This window comes from Peromyscus eremicus, chromosome 1 (genome assembly GCF_949786415.1).
Source record: "Peromyscus eremicus chromosome 1, PerEre_H2_v1, whole genome shotgun sequence".
Classification (NCBI taxonomy): domain Eukaryota; kingdom Metazoa; phylum Chordata; class Mammalia; order Rodentia; family Cricetidae; genus Peromyscus; species Peromyscus eremicus.
In genome coordinates this window covers 63269714-63289400 of record NC_081416.1, presented here as the reverse complement: position 1 = coordinate 63289400, position 19687 = coordinate 63269714, and positions in this window count along the sequence as shown.

The window sequence follows — 19687 nt, the reverse complement described above, 5'->3', positions numbered from 1 at the left end:
TTGAGCCATAAGCACAAAGCAGAGAGACAGAGGGGGGGGGGGGGAGAGAGAGAGAGAGAGAGAGAGAGAGAGAGAGAGAGAGAGAGAGAGAGAGAGAGAACTGGAAATGGAGAAGCCTTTTTACTCTCAAAGCCAGCTCCTCAATGACACACTTCCTCCAGCAATGCTGCTCCTCTTAACCCTCCCAAAACAGTACCACAAACTGGAGACCAGGCATTCAAATGCCATAGACTATGGGGGACATGTCATTCAAAGCACCATATGTGAGTTCTGCAATTGAACTCAAGCTTGAAAAGCATGAACTTTACTGACTGAGCTCTCCTCAGCCCATCTTTTATTGATTAACAATGCGCTGAAGGAACAGGAACATACAAACCCTCCCTTCCTAAGAACCTCCTACTTACAGCATGGTTGAGAGTCACACCTGGAAGGGTCCTGGCCAGAAGTTCAGCCACAACAAAGACCAGACGCCAGTTCTTTTAACCAACACAGAAGCCGCAGTCTTCCCACATGTTGGCTTGTTGTTAATGAAGCACATTCTTTCCCCATCACTCTGCCTCTTGATTCAGTGATCCCATCAGATAGCAGTACATGGACTATTGTGCAGTTACAGGGAGATTTCCCCTTGCTCTGTCCTGATCTCAAGTCCCCCGAGGCACCGGGAGAAAGACCATGAGCCTTGAAGTTAGGATCGCCCACTTTACAGAGGCCTCCAGCCAGAGGCCGCCCAAAGACAGCTGGGAGTTCTGTGGGTTGCAGGACAGGCCCATCCAGCTCTCCACACCCAGAGCACTTTGGAGTGTATAGGCAAGGATCTGGGCTGTGGAGGCTGCCAAGGGTCCAAGGCTGCATTGAAGGCACACCCTTCACTAACTGAAAGGCATCCTGGGAGGAGGTCACCAAAGACCAGCCTGATTATTGCTGCCCAAACCACTAGTGCCTACAACACTGGAGCACAGCACACACCAAAGCCCTGGCTACATTTAGGGCTAATTTGTGCAGTTCCTGGTGTGCCTCCCTCTGCCAAAGCGGCAAGTGAGCCTGGAGATGCTTTGCTTCTTGCTTCCTTAGCAAGCAGCAGGTGGGCCCTTCTTGACAGCTCACTTGGCTTCCAAAGTGGGGATAAGGCTGTGAGGGGGTCCCCAGGCCATAGCCATGGAGCTAGGGATCCAAGTACTCTACACACTGAAACTGGGCAGTGAAGGGAGGGATAAAGATAAGGGAACCAGAAAGTGGGTCATGGCCCTGTCTCTCACAGCACCCCTCAGGACACCAGGGTCCCAAAGATAAAACGGGAGAGACTTCTGTCCTCCAGGCCAGGTTGTGGGTGTGCAGAGACGGGGTATCCACCAGCTGCCCACCCTAGAGGTGCAGCCTACCTGCCCTCATTGCATGGGAGTATTAAGGAAACCACCTCAGTAGCCATTTGTTGGTTCTTATTCTGGGTTTTCCCTCCATGATCTTGGGGTCTGACTGCAGCACGTCACAGAGGCAGAGGGCATACCTCCAGGGTCCCAATGCCTCCCTTGCCCAGCTTCCCAGGCCTCTTAACTCCATCCCCTGCCATGTGTATGCAGCCCTGAGGAGCAGGAAAAGGCATGGAGAGGTGTCCCCCATAGTACCCTCTGCCTTACAGGCCCTCGGCCATCAAAGCTGTCCCTTGGACCTTATAGCTTGGCAAGAGTTTCTCAAGGAGAAGCCAGGGGCCAGGAAAGACCTGTAAACCTCGGGAGGTGGACACAGATGTTCTGTTCTCCTGACATACCTCAACTACAGCCAGTCGTCCACTAAACCCAGTTGTTAGGGTTTGAATAGAAAATGTCTCCTTCATCCTTATGTGTTAAATACTAGGTCAAGCCGGTGGTTCTGTTTTGGGACACGATGGAAGCTTTAGAAGGTGGGGCCTCATTGAAGGAGTTAGATCACTGAGATTGTGTCCCTGAGGCCTATATATTGCCCAGCCCATTCCCATTCCCAGTGTTGTAATGACCTGCCCAAGCTCATGGGAGCAGATAACCATGGGCTGAACCCTCCAAATCTGTGAGCCAAAATAATTGCATTGCTTATGTCAGATATTTTGGCCACAGCAGTGAGAAAGGCTAACACATCCACTAAACTCCTGTTGAAGGACCTAGTATCACACAAGCCTATGCCAGAGCAGGCCCAACTTTATGGGGAGATCTGAGGGTAGCAGTGAGGCCTGAAACATCCAGAAGATGACCAGATAAGAGTCCTCTCAGCTGGAAGTACCAGACTATCTGCTTCTGTGAACCCCACTGGCTTGGAGTCCTGCAGGCTTGGCCCTGAGCACTCAGTCAGGACAAGCCTGAGTAGGTTGCCCTCTGTGCTATCTGAGCCAAAGCCTGACTTTGTTTCTTTCCCAGTCACAAAATCTCCAGCAAGCCTCACTGAACCTCAGGCCAACATCCTGTGAAGCTGCATATCAGGGACCCCAGCCTATACAGCAGACACAGCCCAGGGGCATGAGGATAACATTGACTAAATCAGAGCTCTGGAGGCCGGAAGGCTCAGACCAAGGTGTCACAAGGCCCTAGTCCTTCTGAAGGCTGCAGGGAAGATTTCCTGGACTCTCGAAGCACACAAATGGCCACGCCAAGGTGGCAGCATCTGGTAAACTCATGGGACCCAGGTCAGGATCCCAGCCCAAGGGTAGGCCGAGAGAGCCATGAATCCCATCCAAGTGAATCGGAGGAGAGCTTTGGTGTGGATATGAATAAAGATGAGAACTCTGCCCCACCCACACACCCACGCGAGACAAACTTGAATGGCATGGCCTCTTTGAGATGGAAGATAAGCTCCCATGGGAGAAATGTGCTGAGTAGAAACCAGCTGTGCTGTGCGGCATGGAGTTGAAACTGGTCTCATGGTAGCATCCTCCTTTGCCTCCTCATCCCACAGGCTGGTGGCCCCTTACATCCAGCTGAAATAGAGCCTTCAGCCAGTGGATGGAACTTTCATTTGCCATAAGACACAGAACTCAGGTCACAGGGGGACACAGAATGTCCTTACACGGGGCCTGCCCCAGCACTGTTCAACACATGGTGATAATGTATAAGATGACCTGACTAGGGCCATGAGCTGCAGGACACTGGCCCCTAACAAGAGGGTAAGGCAATGAGCCTGGTGCCCAGTAGGACACACACACACACACACACACACACACACACACACACACACACACACACACACTGTGGTTGCTCCTGGGTGATACCAGAGTCCCTTAAATGTCTGCCATTTCCAGACCTGTGTCCAAATGGTATACTGTCCCCAGCTGTCAGTGTTCAGGGAAGGGCAGTCTGTTTGAAGAAACAAAGGATCTGAACCAGGTAATTCCTCCCAAATCCACAATACCACTTCCCAGGAGTCTTGGTTCTCATCTCTATTTACAGACACGCAACACATATAAATGAAGAAGCCCTTTTGTTCTATCTATGTCATAAATGACATTCTACTGGGATTATTCTATAACTCCCTTCAAAGAAAAACGCTTGATGTTTTCCACATTTTTTTTTTATAGTTCTGCTGTATGCATTTAGAATGCCGCAAACAAATGGAAAATGGCCGGAAGTCCCCAGAGCAGGGTTGTTTCTACCTGTGTAATGTCGCTCACCGTGGTGTAGTGGACATCCTTAAGCCTGCTTCTCTGGTACTCACCCCTTTCAGTTTGTGTATATGACAGGTCCAGGCTGGGAAAATAAAACTCTAGAGCCAGCAGACACAAGCTTCTTTGAACCTTGGGTAAGGAAGGAGCCAGGCCTCTGTGCTAGAGGAAAAAGTGTGATATGAAGGTGGAGGAGAGAGAACCGCTCATCCCTACAAACAAGTGCCAACTAACAAATACAGAAGACTGCAGGAGTGGAAAGATGGACACCTTACAGGAAACACAGCCACTAATGATGGCAGCATAGCCATCTGTGGGCCCTAAAGCCACTCTGGGGAGCATGCAGCCCCAGACCTAAAGCTCATCTGCAGGAACACACACTACAAAGGGGATACGCACATGGCCACGCAGAAATCCCATGGTGACTCGGTAGTTACCAACACTTCCCCAGTAGACAACTGTGATGTATTGCATGCTTTTCCCTTTGTCCACAGCCCCAGGCTGCAGTCCTGGTTTGGGGCTCCCCAAGAGTAAATCTGTCATAGCCCAGTGACCAGAATGACTGACATCAGTCAGAGCATTGGATTAGTCCCCAGCAGAGGCCCTCAGGGCTGCTACATGTGATGGCTCTCTGCTGAGCCTCCACACCAAAAATGGGTGCTGCTGTTCCTCAGGTGGGGTCCCAGATCCAAGGGAAGACTAAGTCAATTGGAAGGTCAGTGTCCCATAGCTAACTCATGTGTACAAGGAAAGTGCTATTGTCCCAAAGTCACAATTGAGAGCTAGATTATTGCACACCAAAACAGACCTCTATGGTCCTCCATTAGTCCAAATAGAGACACATCCCTTACAATAGACCTCCAATCAGGAGAGACAAACTAGCAGATGTAACACGAATCTTAAAAAGTCTTATTAATAAAAACAAACCTGGAGGGAGCCAGGTACTGGGGTCAATGCTGGAAGATCAGAGAAGCAGAACAAGCCACAGCTATCTCACCTCGCCGATTCCTCAGCTGATCCTGTTTCCTTAGACTGGAAGCCTCTCAGTCCTCATCCAGAATGGGTCTCAGCTGAACTGCTGCTCAAAAGCCTAAAAGCTTAACCAGGCTCTAGTTCCTGGTCCTCACGCCTTATATACCTTTCTGCTTTCAGCCATCACTTCCTAGGATTAAAGGCTCACTTCCTGGGATTAAAGGCGTGAGTCACCATGCTTGGCTGTTTCCAGTGTGGCTTTAAACTCTCAGAGATCTCTGCCTCTGGAATGCTAGTATTAAAGGCATGTGTGCCACTATTTTCTGGCCTCTATATCTAGTGACTGTTCTGTTCTCTGACCCCAGATAAGTTTATTAGGGTGCACAATACTTTGGGGAACACAATACCACCACAGGCAGATGCAGATTGAGAGGTAGAGAGAACCCAGGGCTGAATGAAACCGGGAAACCACTATGGAGATGGTACTGGGCCACTGAGCATTTTGACATGGAACATACACCAAGCACTGGGGAGTGCAAGTGGAAAACTCCATCAGTTATGTGGTGTTCTGTGGCTGTTTCCGCAGACTGGACATGGTCACTGTCATTGTCCTAATTACTTTTCTATTGCTGTGATAAGCCACCCCAACCAAGACAAGTTAGAATCCTTGAGCATCACTATGGAGAGCATGGCAGCAGGTAGGCAGGCATGGCACTGGAGCAGTATCCCAGAGCTTACATCTTGATCCACAAGCAGGAGGAAGAAAGAGGGCACCCTGGGAATGGCCTGAGTCTTTTGAAACTTCAAAGCCCACCCAGTGACACATCTCTTCCAATAAGACCACACCTCCTAATCCTTCCCAGTTTCATCAATTGAGGACCAGGAATTCAAACATATGAGCTTATGGGGCTTTCTCATTCAAATCACCAGAGCCATCTTGAATCAGAAGAGCTGTGGTCCCTCACACTGGGCCCTTAAATGATTGAGCCCATAACATTCCTTATGAAAGGAGAATCTGGTGGATTTGAGTGACTTATATTGGCATGCTGGTCAGTTTGATGGGGTGCTAAGGCAGTCAAAGGGGAATGAGAAAAGGGGGAGCTGGCACAGGGGCCTCTCCAGCAAGATTTGTGCTGAGCCAGAGTTTCTAGTGAAAAAGTTGACAGAGGCCCAGATGCTGTGCTTGTGGGTGCTGGAGGACTTTAAAGCAGTGGTTCTCAACCTTCCTAATGCTGTGACCCATTAATACATGTCTTCATGTTGTGGGGAACCCCTCAAACATAAAATTATTTTTGTTGCTATTTCATAACTGTAATTTTGCTATTGTTATGAATCCTAATGTAAATATCTGTGTTTTCTGAACCTCTTTGGCAATACCTGTGAAGGGCTCGTGACCCACATGTTGAGAATCACCACTTTAAAGCCTGATGACAATTCACTGAAGAGGTAGAAGAGATGCCAGTGATCCCCAAGGTGCTTGCTACTATGAAAGAAAACCCCCAGGTGGCCAAGATTGCCCACAGGTGAGGAGCATACAGGGCAATAGGAGGTCCCACACTGAGTTGTGGATTTTTGGGTCCTCTACTGTATGAGTAAGTTTTCTCTTGCTGTGATAAAATACCATGATGAAAAGCACCTCATAAAAGAAAGGGTTTATTTCGGCTTATGGTTCCAGAGGGAGAAACCATAATGGCAGGAAAGGCATTGCATGGTGGCATGAGTAGAGATCATATTTCAACCATACACGGAGAGCAGCAAGGGAGACCAGGAAGCAGGCTGAGGCTAATTTATGGCAACCCCAGAAGCTCCAGGAACAATAGGCAACAGTAGACAGACTTATAGAATGCACGTAAGAAAGCTGTCCCTGTGCCCCTCCTGCTGGAGCAGGACTGACATTCTAATAAAGTAACTATTGGGTTAGAGTGTCAAAAAAAAAAAAAAGAAAGAAAAGAAAAGAAAAAAGAAAGACAAATCTTGTCACAGGGGTGGGCAGTTACCTCCTGAGGGCATACTGTGTTCATTCCTCCCTTGCCAAAGATTATAGTGAGGGTGGATGGACGGACTGCTGGGACTCACCCTACAAACCGTGGTTAGAGTTTCACTGAGGGTGTGAACTGTGAAGAAGTCATGTTCAGCTGGGTGAAATGGGAGCTTATTGAGTTGCCCAGTCTCTGTAGGGTAGTAAATACCAAACAGTTTAGTCAGCCTGGCTGATATGACAAAGTTACAGAAACCTTCTAAGAATTAGAAAAGATATCAAATAATTGCCCAGGCTAAAGCTCTTACTACAGTTGGATGTGGCTGGAAAAATAAAAAATAAAATCAAACAACCCACAAATGAGTCAGTGAGAATGACTTGATTCTTGAGAGCTAATTAAGGACGTCCCTCCATCTATGACAACTGTGTCCAACATTGTTCTTTTGAGGAAACAACTGATATGTTGTGAGATCTTTCCCTACTGTGCTGTGCCTCACCAATGCTTCCTTTAATATTCCCGTAGCGCTGAGTCCCAGGACCAATTCCCACTCACTCGACATAGGCAACAGTTCACCTTAGAGTCTTGCCTCACAGTCCTGCTATTTGTCACAGGATGGTGGCTTAGAACCTTGCTTTGTCATCCTGCACATCTTCTATTAAAAGCCTTCATTACAGAAATGATGTAATGCTAACTTTTGAGTGTCTTACGGAGTCAGGAAGCCCTGGAGGAAGGACAGGACACATCTGAGAGAAGGAGAATGGAAATCAGTGTGGACAAAGTGCAAGGGTTGAGTCCAGCTGCAGAGTTCGGGGGAGTTTTATGTTTGGGTAAGACACGTATGCTACTGAGAAGGTTAGTGAATAGCCTGTACATGTGAATGCGAAACAGCTGCAGATGTCTGGGGGCAGGGATCTTGGAGTGTTGCATCTTGGAGTGTTGGGTTTCACACCCCGCCTTGCTCAAGTTGTTTGCCGTTTGTGTAACTTGATCAAAAGGGGCTGGCTCCTTGTGGGATTGGGACAGAAAATCTTAGGAGGCTTTTGAGCAAGTCAGATCCCTGTAGGACAGCCTAACAAGCTATGTGCTTCAATGCATCCATCCCTTTGTACTAGAAGTCATGAGGAACCTGGAAGGTTATGGGGGCTGTGGAAGAAGCAGCCTAAGCAGGTGGTTCTAATAGGGCTTTAGTCTCCGCCATGGAGAGGGAGAGAAGCTCAGCATATAGAACCAGAAGAGCAATTGCTAACAGTATGTAAGACAATCGCATCCATTATCCCACTTTAGTAACAGTAAAAGTGTTGATTTAAATATGGATGCCCCACCCCCATGCTCATATGTCTGACTACTTAGTCATCAAAAGGGGCACTATTTGAGAAGGATTAGAAGGTGTGGCCTTGTTGGAAGAAATATGTCATTAGGGGTGGACTTTGAGGTTTCAAAAGCCCACACCAGGCCCAGGCCCAGGCCCAGGCCCAGTCTCTCTCTCTGTCTCTCTGTCTCTCTCTCTCTCTCCTGCCTACAGATCAGGATGTAACTCTCAGCTACTTCTCCAGCACCTGCCTACTTGCTGCCACACTGCCACCATGATGATAATGGACTAAGCCTCTGAAGCTATAAGCAAGCCCCCAGTTAAACATTTTCTTTCATAAGAATTGCCTTGGTCACGGTGCTTCTTTACAGCAATAGAAGAGTGACTGTGATGTTCAGCAATACAAATCAGCACAGACATCATGAGGTCAAGAAAGAGGGGGTGGGGATACCCAGTGGACTGAAGTAAGAGCAGCATGAATGAAAACTGACCCACGATAATCTTTACTGACAATTAGGCTATATGTAGAGGCCTGGCTTTATGGATTGCCCAATGGAAAAAGGAGATCTGGCAGATGCTGGGTTAGCCACTGTGGGGATAACAGATGTGGAAGGGGGCATATAACAGAGTCCACTGGGGATCAGTTCCTGATACTTTTTATGTGACAACCAATAGCTCATTGAGTCCTCTCAGATGATTGGTGGGTGAATACTATAATGGAGTAAGTGTATAAATATACCTGTTTTATGTGGGATTAACAAATAGGCTGCATAGGAATACCTATGCGTGTCACTGAGGGATTCAAATATGCCCTCACCTGTATGGACACTGCCACGGGCCTCTTGTAAGCATTTACATACAAGCAAACAGCAGGTAAGGCCACCATCAAGGCCCTCACCCAACTCAGTGTTATGTGTGGACACACCAGAGATGGACAGTCACAGGGGCACTCATTTCACCAACACAAATTTGCAGAACTGGGTGGAGGACCACTAAATCAAACTTCATTTCCACCTACCTTATAACCTTAAAATGACTGCATTAGTTGGAAGGAAGGATGAATTGCTAAAATAGCATTTTAAGAGTTTGAATGCTACCTACATTGGTGGGGAAAAAAAGACCTCAGAAGTTATTAAGTTAACTAGATGAAATTCCCAGTGTTGGAGATGGGCCTCCTTTCTATGAGTTCTTGGCGGGGGCATGGAGGGGGGCTCACACATAATATAGGCCTATTGCCACTTATGTTGGTTGCATGCCAGAACTGAACATATAAGTGCCTACTGCCCAAAGTATCATATATTTTGGTTGTAGGACATGTAGAAAGCAGGCTGACTTAGTTGGAATCTCTTTCTCTACCGGCTTGTACTGATAGTACCAGAGGGTACTATGTGCTGTGCTACTGGGAGAGAGTTGTCACAGGTGGTTTTTATCACTTATAGATTCTGCACATTGTTACCCACATGCCAGTCAAGATATGCCCATTGGTGCAAGAGTGGCATGGCTGATAAGAGTGCAACCAACTAGTTTCTGTTAGATTGAATGCCCACTCCACAGCGGAAAGGAATGCTTGTTACTATAAGCCTGGGAGTGGGAGGCTGTGACTACGGAGGTCCTAGGCTCTAATGTGGGAGCTATTTCTTTCATTTTATTAAATGGATGCAATGCACCCATCAAATCACCTTAAAAAGGTTTCTTTTAAAGGTTAATTTATTTCTATGTATATGGATGTTTTGCCTGCACGCATGTCTGTGTATGCCTGGTACCTGTGCGTGCTTGGTACTGCAGAGGGAAGAAAAGGGCATTGGATCACCTGGAACTGGAATTACAGATGGTTGTGAGCCACTGTGTGGGTCCTAGGAACTGAACCCAGGTCCTCTGGAAGAACAGTCGGTGCTCTTAACCGCTGAGCCATCTCTCCAGCCCCAGCAGTTCCACTTCTTAATGCCACCTTTCCATTTTAATTGCTTTTCCTGTAATAGAATACCCTAACAAAAGCAACTTGAGGGAGAAAGAGGTTTATAGTTTGGTTTGTTTGTCTCACAGTTTGAGGGTATAGTCCACCATGATGGGAAAGTCCTGGCTGTAGGAGCTCAAAGCAACTGATCATACTGCACCCTGTCAGGAAACAGAAGGGTAAACATTTGTGCTCAGCCCACTTTCTCATATTTATTTATTGAAACACAGTCTCACTGTGTAGCTCTTGGCGGCCTGGAGCTCTCCATGTAGAGCAAGCTGGCCTTAAATTCACAGCAATCCACCTGCCTCTGTCTCCCAAGGGCTGGGGTTAAAAGTGTGTGCCACCATGCCTGGTACTTTCTCCTTTTTTATACAGTCCAGCACAGGAGGACTGCCTTGAGACTGGACTTAGAAAATACTTAGGGGCTCACATATATCACCAGAAGGGATGGCTGTTATTATCCTTGATTAATGGGCTGTTCCTTCCTTCTGGGTGGTAAGGATTTCATTAGGGAGGTGGGCTGGGATAGGTATGATGTGCTATAGGTAAATGCACAGTGAGAGGAGTGTGTCCTCAGGTAGAGGCTTGGTAGGAGTGGTAAACAGTCACACAAGTACACTCAAAAGGTTTGAACAATCCTTGATGGAGAGGGAATCCTATGCTGGCTGGACCTTGGAGCTGTTACTGACTTTCAAAGCTTGTTGCTTTTCAGAGGCTGTGACAGCCTGGATGACCTTCAGAAGCCCTTTCTGAGAACAGAGAGATGGGCCTCTAAACATCACAGACCCACCACAGCCAAAGGCAATTGAGAGCCAGATTTCAGGGCACCACATACCTTGTTGCTGAGGTTCCTTAGATGCCCTCTTTCTTAGGGTTTCCACAGGAGCCTTTCTTCCTCAGCCCTGTGTTTCGGGGGCCTCCTCCGGGATGATTTTTAATATCTTTGCCAAATTAAATATGAGCCACCTAATTACAATGGGGACACCCTGCCCTTGGATGAACAAACTCGAGCTATAGAAAAAAATGTTGCATCAGCATCGCATTCTCCCTGAACTTTGAAAAGGAGGGAACGAGAAGCCGCGTCTGCTTCTGCTCAGGATGGATCCATCAGCCCCAGTGACTACTGTGACAGAGCTCAAGGTGCTGCCTCAAGTTCCTTACAGAAAACAGAGTGCCAAGCCCACCAAGAATGCAGCCAACAGCCCTCCATGACTGTGGCCTCTCCTGTCGCTCTGTAAAGTGAGCCAGGGAAGCAAGCCTGAGGCTGGCATGCAGCTCATTGGTGGCTAAGGCCATGGTCAGCATGAGAAGGACCTGAACACACTGTTTCTAGAACTGCATCTGGACCAGACCCCCTTTAGAAGGGGGTGCTACAGAGTCCATAGGCCCTGAGTGGTCCAGGCAGTGGCTAGAGGGGCTGGATCCTCACCCTAGGAAACCCCCTCATAGCTGGCAAAAACTCTGGGAGTCCCAGGGACCCAGGGACCCAGGGACCCTGCTTTTGAAGACTCTGAGTACTCCAGAGTCCAAGAGAGGAAGTGACTGAGAACATCAGAAAGAATCTTCCATGAGTGAGTATGATGCAGGCTATGTTTCTAGATGGAAATCTGGACCCCTCAGACTTGTTACTGATTGATGCCTCTTTCTTCTAACAGTTGAGGGTTAACAGAGGTCCTTGCCACAGACTCGGTGTGGCCTCTGTCTTGTGAGAGTCCTAAGAATCTGTCATCCCTACTCTATAGCATGTCTGGGAACCACAAGTTTTGTGGGAAGAGGGGTGAGAAGGAGAGATGAACACTCAGAGGTGATGGCTTCCTGGGGGTAACACTGGGTGAGAATTACAAGGGGGTTTGTTAGAGGTGAGGCTGACCCAGAATCTCAACAGCATGGAAAGAGGGGGCGTGCCCCAGATCAGTAGTCTCTGGGCACCCCCATCAGAGCAGTCACCCTCCAGCCTTGAAGGCAGCCTGAACCTGGTAGGGTCTAAACCCTTCTCTCAACTGTGTTGGGACTTGTCTGGGAAAAGTCTTCCTTCAGTGTTACCTTTTAAAAACAACTCTGTTGAGATAGCATTCACATCCCATGCAGCCCACCCACCCATGGTGTGGAGTCTGGTGGTTTGAAGAAATTCACCAATACCAACACCACCACAGCCATTTGTAGAACATTTAACATCACCCCCAAGAACAGCTCTGGGCAGCAACGAATCTACTTTGTGTCTCATGTTCCCAGGTCTGGAAGTTTCATAGGGATGGCATCCATAGTCTGTGCCAGTTCCTCCCCCATGTGGAGTTTTCTTTGGACACAGTAAGCACTAACTGTGCCCGACTGGTTTGCTTTCAGCGAGCCCTTGAGTTCTAGTAACTGTTAGGCATATTTGGGATAGGAATGTAACTCAATATCCAAAGCCCTGCGTCCCGTCTACAGTAACCCAAACACATAGCTTGAATGACAGTATTGCTCAGAGGTCAGTGACATGGGACATCCTAATACCTGGGCTTCCCTGCTTCAGGTGAGGGAGGAACCACCACTATGGGTAGAGATAAGCACTTCACCCATTTCTCTTGACTTCTTGGACACTTGCCACTCCCTCTGACAGTGGGGACATCATGTTCCCTTAGAAGAGTCATTGGTACTGCAGTTCTCCTCCCGAGCCACCCAGCATCTCCATTGGCTCCTCTCCATCCTAAGCCTGCTTCTCTAGGAGGGGCAGTAAACTGACAACTACCCCACATAGTGTTGGAGAGATTCAATGCAATTGGGGCATTTTGGCAGTCACAAGGGGTATAGTCCACACAGGCAAGAAGAAAAGATATATTTGAAGGAAGTTGAGTTGAGGGGAGAGATGTATAAACATCTGTGTGTATGTGTGTCTATGTGTGTGCATGCACATTACATACATGCATGGAGGCCAGAGGTGAACATTCTCCTCATTAATTCTTGATATAGGGTTCCTCACTGAACCCGAGCTCACAAATTGGGTAGACTAGCTGGCCAATGGGCACTGGAGCTCCACCTGTCTCTGTGTTCCCACCCTTACCCTAGTGCTGGGGTTACAGAAGTGTGTTGCTCAGCCCAACTTTTATGCACGTGCTGGGGATCCAGAGTCAGGTCCCCATCCTTGTGCAGCCAAGTCTTTACTGGCTGAGTCATCTCCCAAGACCAAGATGTTTAAGCATTGTAAATGTCCGAGATGCAAAGCATTCTTCTTTTTGCCGTGATAAAACACTCAACCAAAAGCAACCCAAGAGAATTTGCTCACAGCCAAGGAAGTACAGCAGAAACCATGGAGGATGCTACTTGCTAGCTGACTTACAGGCTCACACTTAGCTAGATTTCTTATATAACCTAGAGCTGCCTGCCCAGAGAAGGATGCCATGCCCACAATGGGATGGGCTCAGGAAAGGAGGACCCTGACCTAGTCCACTGTGAACACAAGCCAGCCCAGGATGATTAGACTCAACATAGTCTAGATCCAGGCTCCATGTGGCAGGCTGGGAGAAGAAACTGGGTCACAGTCAGCATGACTCCTTTTGGACTACAGGCTCTGAGAGCATCTTCATGATATAACCACAGGCTTTCATGTTAATGGCAGGAAGCCCCATCTGCCTTGACACTGCTTCAAAGAACCATTCCCTCTCCCTCTGTGAGATCAGCAAATGTGTCCCCAGGGGCCTCTGAGTCTGGAAATCAGGAGGCTGAGAACTGAAAGAACCACAAGACCAAGAGCCCAGCAGGAAGGCCAGGAGAGAACTTGACCCCAGGATGAAGTATGTAATATCCTTTGCCACTCTGCATGCTGTGCTTCAGGAGCCAGGGAAGGTGCATGCTGCATGCTGCCTTGGCCTGCTACTAGTCCCCACAGCCTCATCACCCAGTACTCATGTTTCCCATCACATTCCTCCATGGGCCATTTGCCCCCAAAGCATGAAGACCATAAGGCATTCCACACTCACTCTGCACTGGGCCCAGGCAGCAGATTCTGATAGATAGTCTGGTTCTGCACACTGACAGCCATCTCAGGCAGTCCTATCAATCAGCCTCCCATCAGTAGGGAAGGGATGTTCAGGGAATCTTCCAGAATGCAGATAGTGGGAGCCCAGCAGCTTTCAAGTGGTTTGGGGTCCATTTAAATGACACTGGGATCCCACATAATGACAAGTTTGGGTGAGTATATGGCAGGCATGGGAGTTGGGGGAAATCAACCATCCTCCTAGAGCCAACCATGCAGCTGCAGTTGGTGCATGGGATGGGGGGGGGCTCAAATATCATAGTCCTCTCCCTCTCCATTCTTCTGTGTCTTGATATAGCTGGAGTTTTCTCCAGTCCCACCCGGGCCCACAGCCACTCAGACCCAAGTAAACACACAGAGACTTATATTACTTATAAACTGTTTGGCTGTGGCAGGCTCTGTGCTATCCAGTTCTTATTTCTTAAATTAACCCATTTCTATCAATCTATAAGTTGCCACATGGCTTGTGGCTTACCAGTATTTTCACATCATGCTTCCTCTGTCTCTGGCTGGTGACTCCTGACTCAACCTTCCTCTTCTCAGAATTACCTCCTCTCTGCTTGTCCCATTTATACTATACTTCCTGCCTGGCTACTGGCCAAATCAATGTTTTGTTTATCAACCAAATCAGAGCAACACATTCACAGCATACAGAGAGATCGATATCCACAGCATATTGAGGCTCAGGACTTGGGACTATTTGCCCTGTCTCAAGCTTGGTGTGTGTATGTGTGTGTGTGTGTGTGTGTGTGTGTGTGTGTGTGTGTGTGTGCTGGGGAATCCACACATCACAGGGCACATGAATGTCCCATCCCTCTTCATTCTTCTGTGTCCTGAGGCTCAGGCATTGGGCAGTCATAGAATGGGGGGATCAGTCAGACTTCCAGAGAGGTGGAAGATGAGTTATAGAGAGCTCTCCTACTGTCAAAGTGACCCCAGGGTGCTTTCTCTCTGGCATGAACCACATGTTTGTAGTTGTTCCACTGGTGACAAAAGCAGCTTGTCAAGCACACTAAGAGTAACCGTGTTGAAAATGAAGCTTGGTTCCTAGAAAAATTGTCGTGTCCAGCATCTTTAGTCAGGGCTACTCTTCCCCACATTGGCTAAGTGCAGGTAGTTCAGTGTTCTGCCCAGAATACCAGAGGAAATGGGTAAGGACAGGATGTAGCCTCAAAGCAGGGCTAGTGGTCCAGGCTTCATCCAGGCACTCTGTCTTGGACACACTTGGCTTCTAGGGCTGTGGATTTAAATTCTTGCAAGTCCATATGAGAGAACAAACCAGTACCATAGGAGCTCCCAGTCAGGTGTGCCCCTACCATCAGGCAGGGTGTGTCCTGGGAGCTAGGCTGGCATGTTTGTGGCAGCCTTCTCATAGGAGGTCAAGAGTGGGAGGCAGCATCTCTGCCCACCTGGCTGGTAGCCTTGAGCTCACTCCATAGGTTCGCAGATCTGTCTCAAACCCCTATTGGTATCACTGAGTTTACTCACCTAAGCTCTACAGCAAGTTCTGAGGTTGCACTTGAGCCAGGCATGATGCTCCACATTTTTAATCCCAGCATTTAGGAGGCAGAGGCAGGTAGATTCCTGTTAGCTTGAGGCCAGCTTGGTTTCTATAGCAAGTTCCAGGGCAGCTAGGGCTATATAGTGAGATCCTGTCTCGGATTTTTTTTTTTTTTTTAAAAAGGAGGTTGTACTTGACTTAGGTCTGGCTGCCTCTCCTGAAAGCAGAGCATTTCCCTTAAATGAAATGACCTCTGGCCCCAGCTGGAAGTGGTCATCTCATCTCGAAAATTCATTTGGATGCGCCAGCTCTTTTCTGCAAAATGCTTCTCAGAATTTATATAAAGGATTTAAAAATAGCTGCTAGGAGCCACAGTGAGCGCTGACCCAATTATCGATCAAGAGAGGGAAGCAGGTGCCCACTGGGCATGCTTGCCTCTGCCCAGGCCTCCCTTGTGGCTAGCTCAGAGTCTGTGCACTGCTGGACCTTCAGGAGAAGGTGTTAACTTCTCAGCATGCTTCCAGAACAAAATGTGTTTCTGACTCCTGAGTTTTCTGTGCCTCAAGGGTCTTTCAGCCAGCACTATTTATCACCTGGCTCTCGTTTCAGGGACTGGGGAAGCTTTTGGTTTGAGAATGTTCATCATGTACCTGCTGACCCCTTCCTCATTGTATAACTACCCCCAAGTGCTTTCAGGATTTTCAAGTTCTAGGACAGTTGTTAGCGACTGGTTCCTAGTTCCTAGTTCTGAACAACCACATGGCACAGCACAGGTTCTAGCTAATGTCCTGGCTCTAAAAGAATCTTGTCCTCCAGTTTAATAAGACCCTGGGCTTAGGCTGGGCGGCTGGTGGTGCACACCTTTAATCCCAGCACTAGGAGGCAGAGGCAGGCGGATCTCTGAGTTTGAGGCCAGCCTGGTCTACAGAGTGAGTTCCAGAACAGCCAGGACTGTTACGTAGAGAAACTCTGTAAAACAAAACAAAACAAACAAACAATACTCTAAGATTAGATCTGCTGGGACTAAGAAATGGCACTGAGCCTCACACCCCAATCCTGCTCCTGCAAGGGTCACTCAGCAAATAAGGAGGGCTATTATACTGTGGAGAGATGTTGAGAACAGGATAGGTATGTCCCTGCTCTCAGGGGACTCAGGAACCAGGGGGTAATTACACAAGCATGAAGATGGCTTAAAAGCAGGGTTCAGTGCCAATTAGGAAAAGATAATGCTGGATGGACTTGTAGCAGGACATCATAATCTGGAGGCAAAGGGTCAGCTGGCATTTCTGGGGAAGTGACATTTGAGGAGTGACCTTAACATAGCCTTCTTCTTCTCTCTTCACCTTCAAACACCTAGGCCATTTTCTACCACTCTCCCCATTCTTAGGCAGGCAAGCCTTGGCTTCTAATCCATACCCCAGGAATAGGCTTGTCCAGTGCCTCCCTCTGAGGTCAAATCCTTTCATATTCAAGCTGCCTTGGAGGAGGTGTGTTCCTGGGGTGAGCTTTAAGGTTTTACAAACCCACACCATTCATTCACAGTTAGCTTTCTCCTGTGTCTCAAGATGCAAGCTCTCAGCTACTGCCTCAGCACCATGCCTGTCTGTCTGCTGCCATGCTTCCTGCCATGATGGTCATGGACTCTCACTCTCTGAAACTGTAAGCTCCCAATAAACTCTTTCTTCTGTAAGTTGCTTTAGTCATAATATCTTATCACAGCAATAAAAAAAAAATTAAGACACACACCTGCTTCCTCAGTGTGTTTCTCTGGTGTATATTTCTCATATGTTCTGAATCTCTTTGAATGTAGGCCTTACATGTAATATACAGACAGGGTTGTTTTGTAATCAATTCCCAAGATCACTTTATCTTCACTTGTTTTTTAACAAGGGAAAAAAAGTGTAATCTGTAAATGCTATTCCTAGATGCTTTGGCCTCTGGCTGGAAGGGCAGTTGAACATAGAACCCTAGAAGAGGGCTCTGCCCAATGGACAGCCATCACCAGGTAGTCTGTCCTTCCTTCTACTTAGTTATTTTCAGCTTATTTATTTATTTGTATTTTGAGACAGGGTCTCACTATGTAGCCTTGGCTGATCTAGAGCTTGCTATGTAGATCAGGCTGTCCTTGAACTCACAGAGCTCTATCTGCCTCTGCCTCCCAGTACTGGGATTAAAGGTATGCCATCACACCTGGTTTATTTCCACCTTTCCTGCCATGAGGTGGCATTACTTTTGAAGCAGAAGTCTTGTTATTTCAAAACTTGGTAGCACACAAAAGGAAGTCCCTCTAAGGCAGGAGGGTGTATGTGTCCCATCTGGCTGCCTCTACAAACAGTGTCTGGGACCTGTATACAGAGCTGGGTTTAGGCTGGGAATAAGTCCTTTTCAGAAGGAAGGTCCAGAATCTCAAGGCAGGGCAGCTCTGGGAGCCCACAGAGAGGTACCTGGATGTGCTAGGTGGGGACCCTGAGGCCCAATGTCTAAGGGTGCCTCCCTCCAATAGGAACTAACTCTGGACACAACCTGACAACCCTGCACATCTGATGTGAAAGCTCACAGTGATGCCAACAGCATTTCAAGGAGTAAACAGAGATTACTAACTGCAGATCCCTGCCGAGGCACCTGCTCATAGTGACTCGGTCATTGCCTTCCAGGCCAGGCTAGAAAGGCAGGGCCAGCTGGCCTGCACTAGGGGCCTTTGATGAGCTGGCTAGATCTACCATGGGCCAGGTATGCAGGGATGGCGTTCGGGGCACAGCTTGCCTGGATCTCTCAGGAATCTCAGGTGTGCAGACAGTCCTTACCCTCCCGGAGCTCCTGGAACTTCCCAGAATACTAGCAGGTGCCAGCACACCTGAGGGTAGAGGAAGAAAGTCACTAGCAGGTGCCAGCACACCTGAGGGTAGAGGAAGAAAGTCACTAGCAGGTGCCAGCACACCTGAGGGTAGAGGAAGAAAGTCACTAGCAGGTGCCAGCACACCTGAGGGTAGGGGAAATGGGGTCATTAGCAGCTGCCAGCACACCTGAAGGTAGGAGAAGGGGGGGTCAGTAGTCCTAGCCACCCTGTGTTCCTGGTTACATTGGGTTACCTCATACTAGAGTCCCTGCTGTGGCTAGGGTCCTGTGTAAAAGGCTGGGACTTACGAACATCCCAAGATGAGTCTCCAGTGTGTCCTGAGGTGGCAGGAGGAAAGGTAGGGACTCAGGGCTGCCAGCAGCTTGCCCTCTTTCCACACTCCTATGGGACCCCAGCCAGAAGCGACAGCAACAGGACCCAAAGCTCCGGTCAGCAGTTCCATGAGCCCCCATGGGTTCTGGCAGAATGTTGGTGTGGGACAGGAGCTCACTGACAGAGCCACTTCTAAAAGTCGAGATCAAGAGAACCGTATATGAAGTGCAGCATTGTCTCTGCCTCACCAAGGAGGGAGCTATGTAAACAACTTGGCATTCTGCACTGGAGATAGGGGCTTCCATGGCCCATTTCCTCCTCACAGACTCCTGGATACAGACACCAGTGTGCTTGTCCCTCTTGGAGACGGCGATTGCTAGACACCTTCAGCAGAGTTATGCTCAGCTGTCACGCCTGTAGTCTTTGAGGCTAGACAATGCCATTGTGCATGGAAACCCCTTCAGCACCCACTGTGCCACCCTTGCCTGCCTTCTGGGAAACCTTGTAAGATGGGCCATGGCATACCAGAGGTAAGATGGTTCATACAAACAGATGCTTGCCACCTAACTTACCACTTAGCTCCCGGTCCCTCCTGTAGCCCCAGAGGTGTATCCTGGGCTTTGTTTCTTCCAGGGTAAGTGGCCCTCTGGGTGACTGGCCACAGCTTCCACTCCACAGAGGCCTGACTGCATTGGAACACCACCAGGACCCCACGGAAGCCGGGAGGGGACAATCCCTAGATGAGGGTGAGTGAACTGACTCCCGCTGGCTTTCTGTCCCTTTCGCTCAGGAAGGACCTCATTCAGGATCTTCACTCAAGATTGCAAGGATACCTCAGGGGCCTCCTCCAAGTACCCAGGTGGGCCTTTCTGGGGACAGACGTCTCTGTCAGCAGTGTGGGTGTCTGCGGAAGCCCGTGGGTAGGGTGAGGGATGCACTGTCCAGAACAGCATGTCTTTTCCTTCGGAAGGGAGTACGTCTCGGCCAGAACTGGGTCTGTGTTACCTGCCAGGCAGGCTGGGAACAGCGGGCCCACCAGTTCACTCAGCTGTAACCTCAGCAGCCAGGACTCTAGGCTTCAGATCCCATTCTGTCTGGTAAAATTGGAGCTCTCCTTACGCTAAATGGGCTCCTTGATCTGATTCCATGATCATCATGAAATCAGC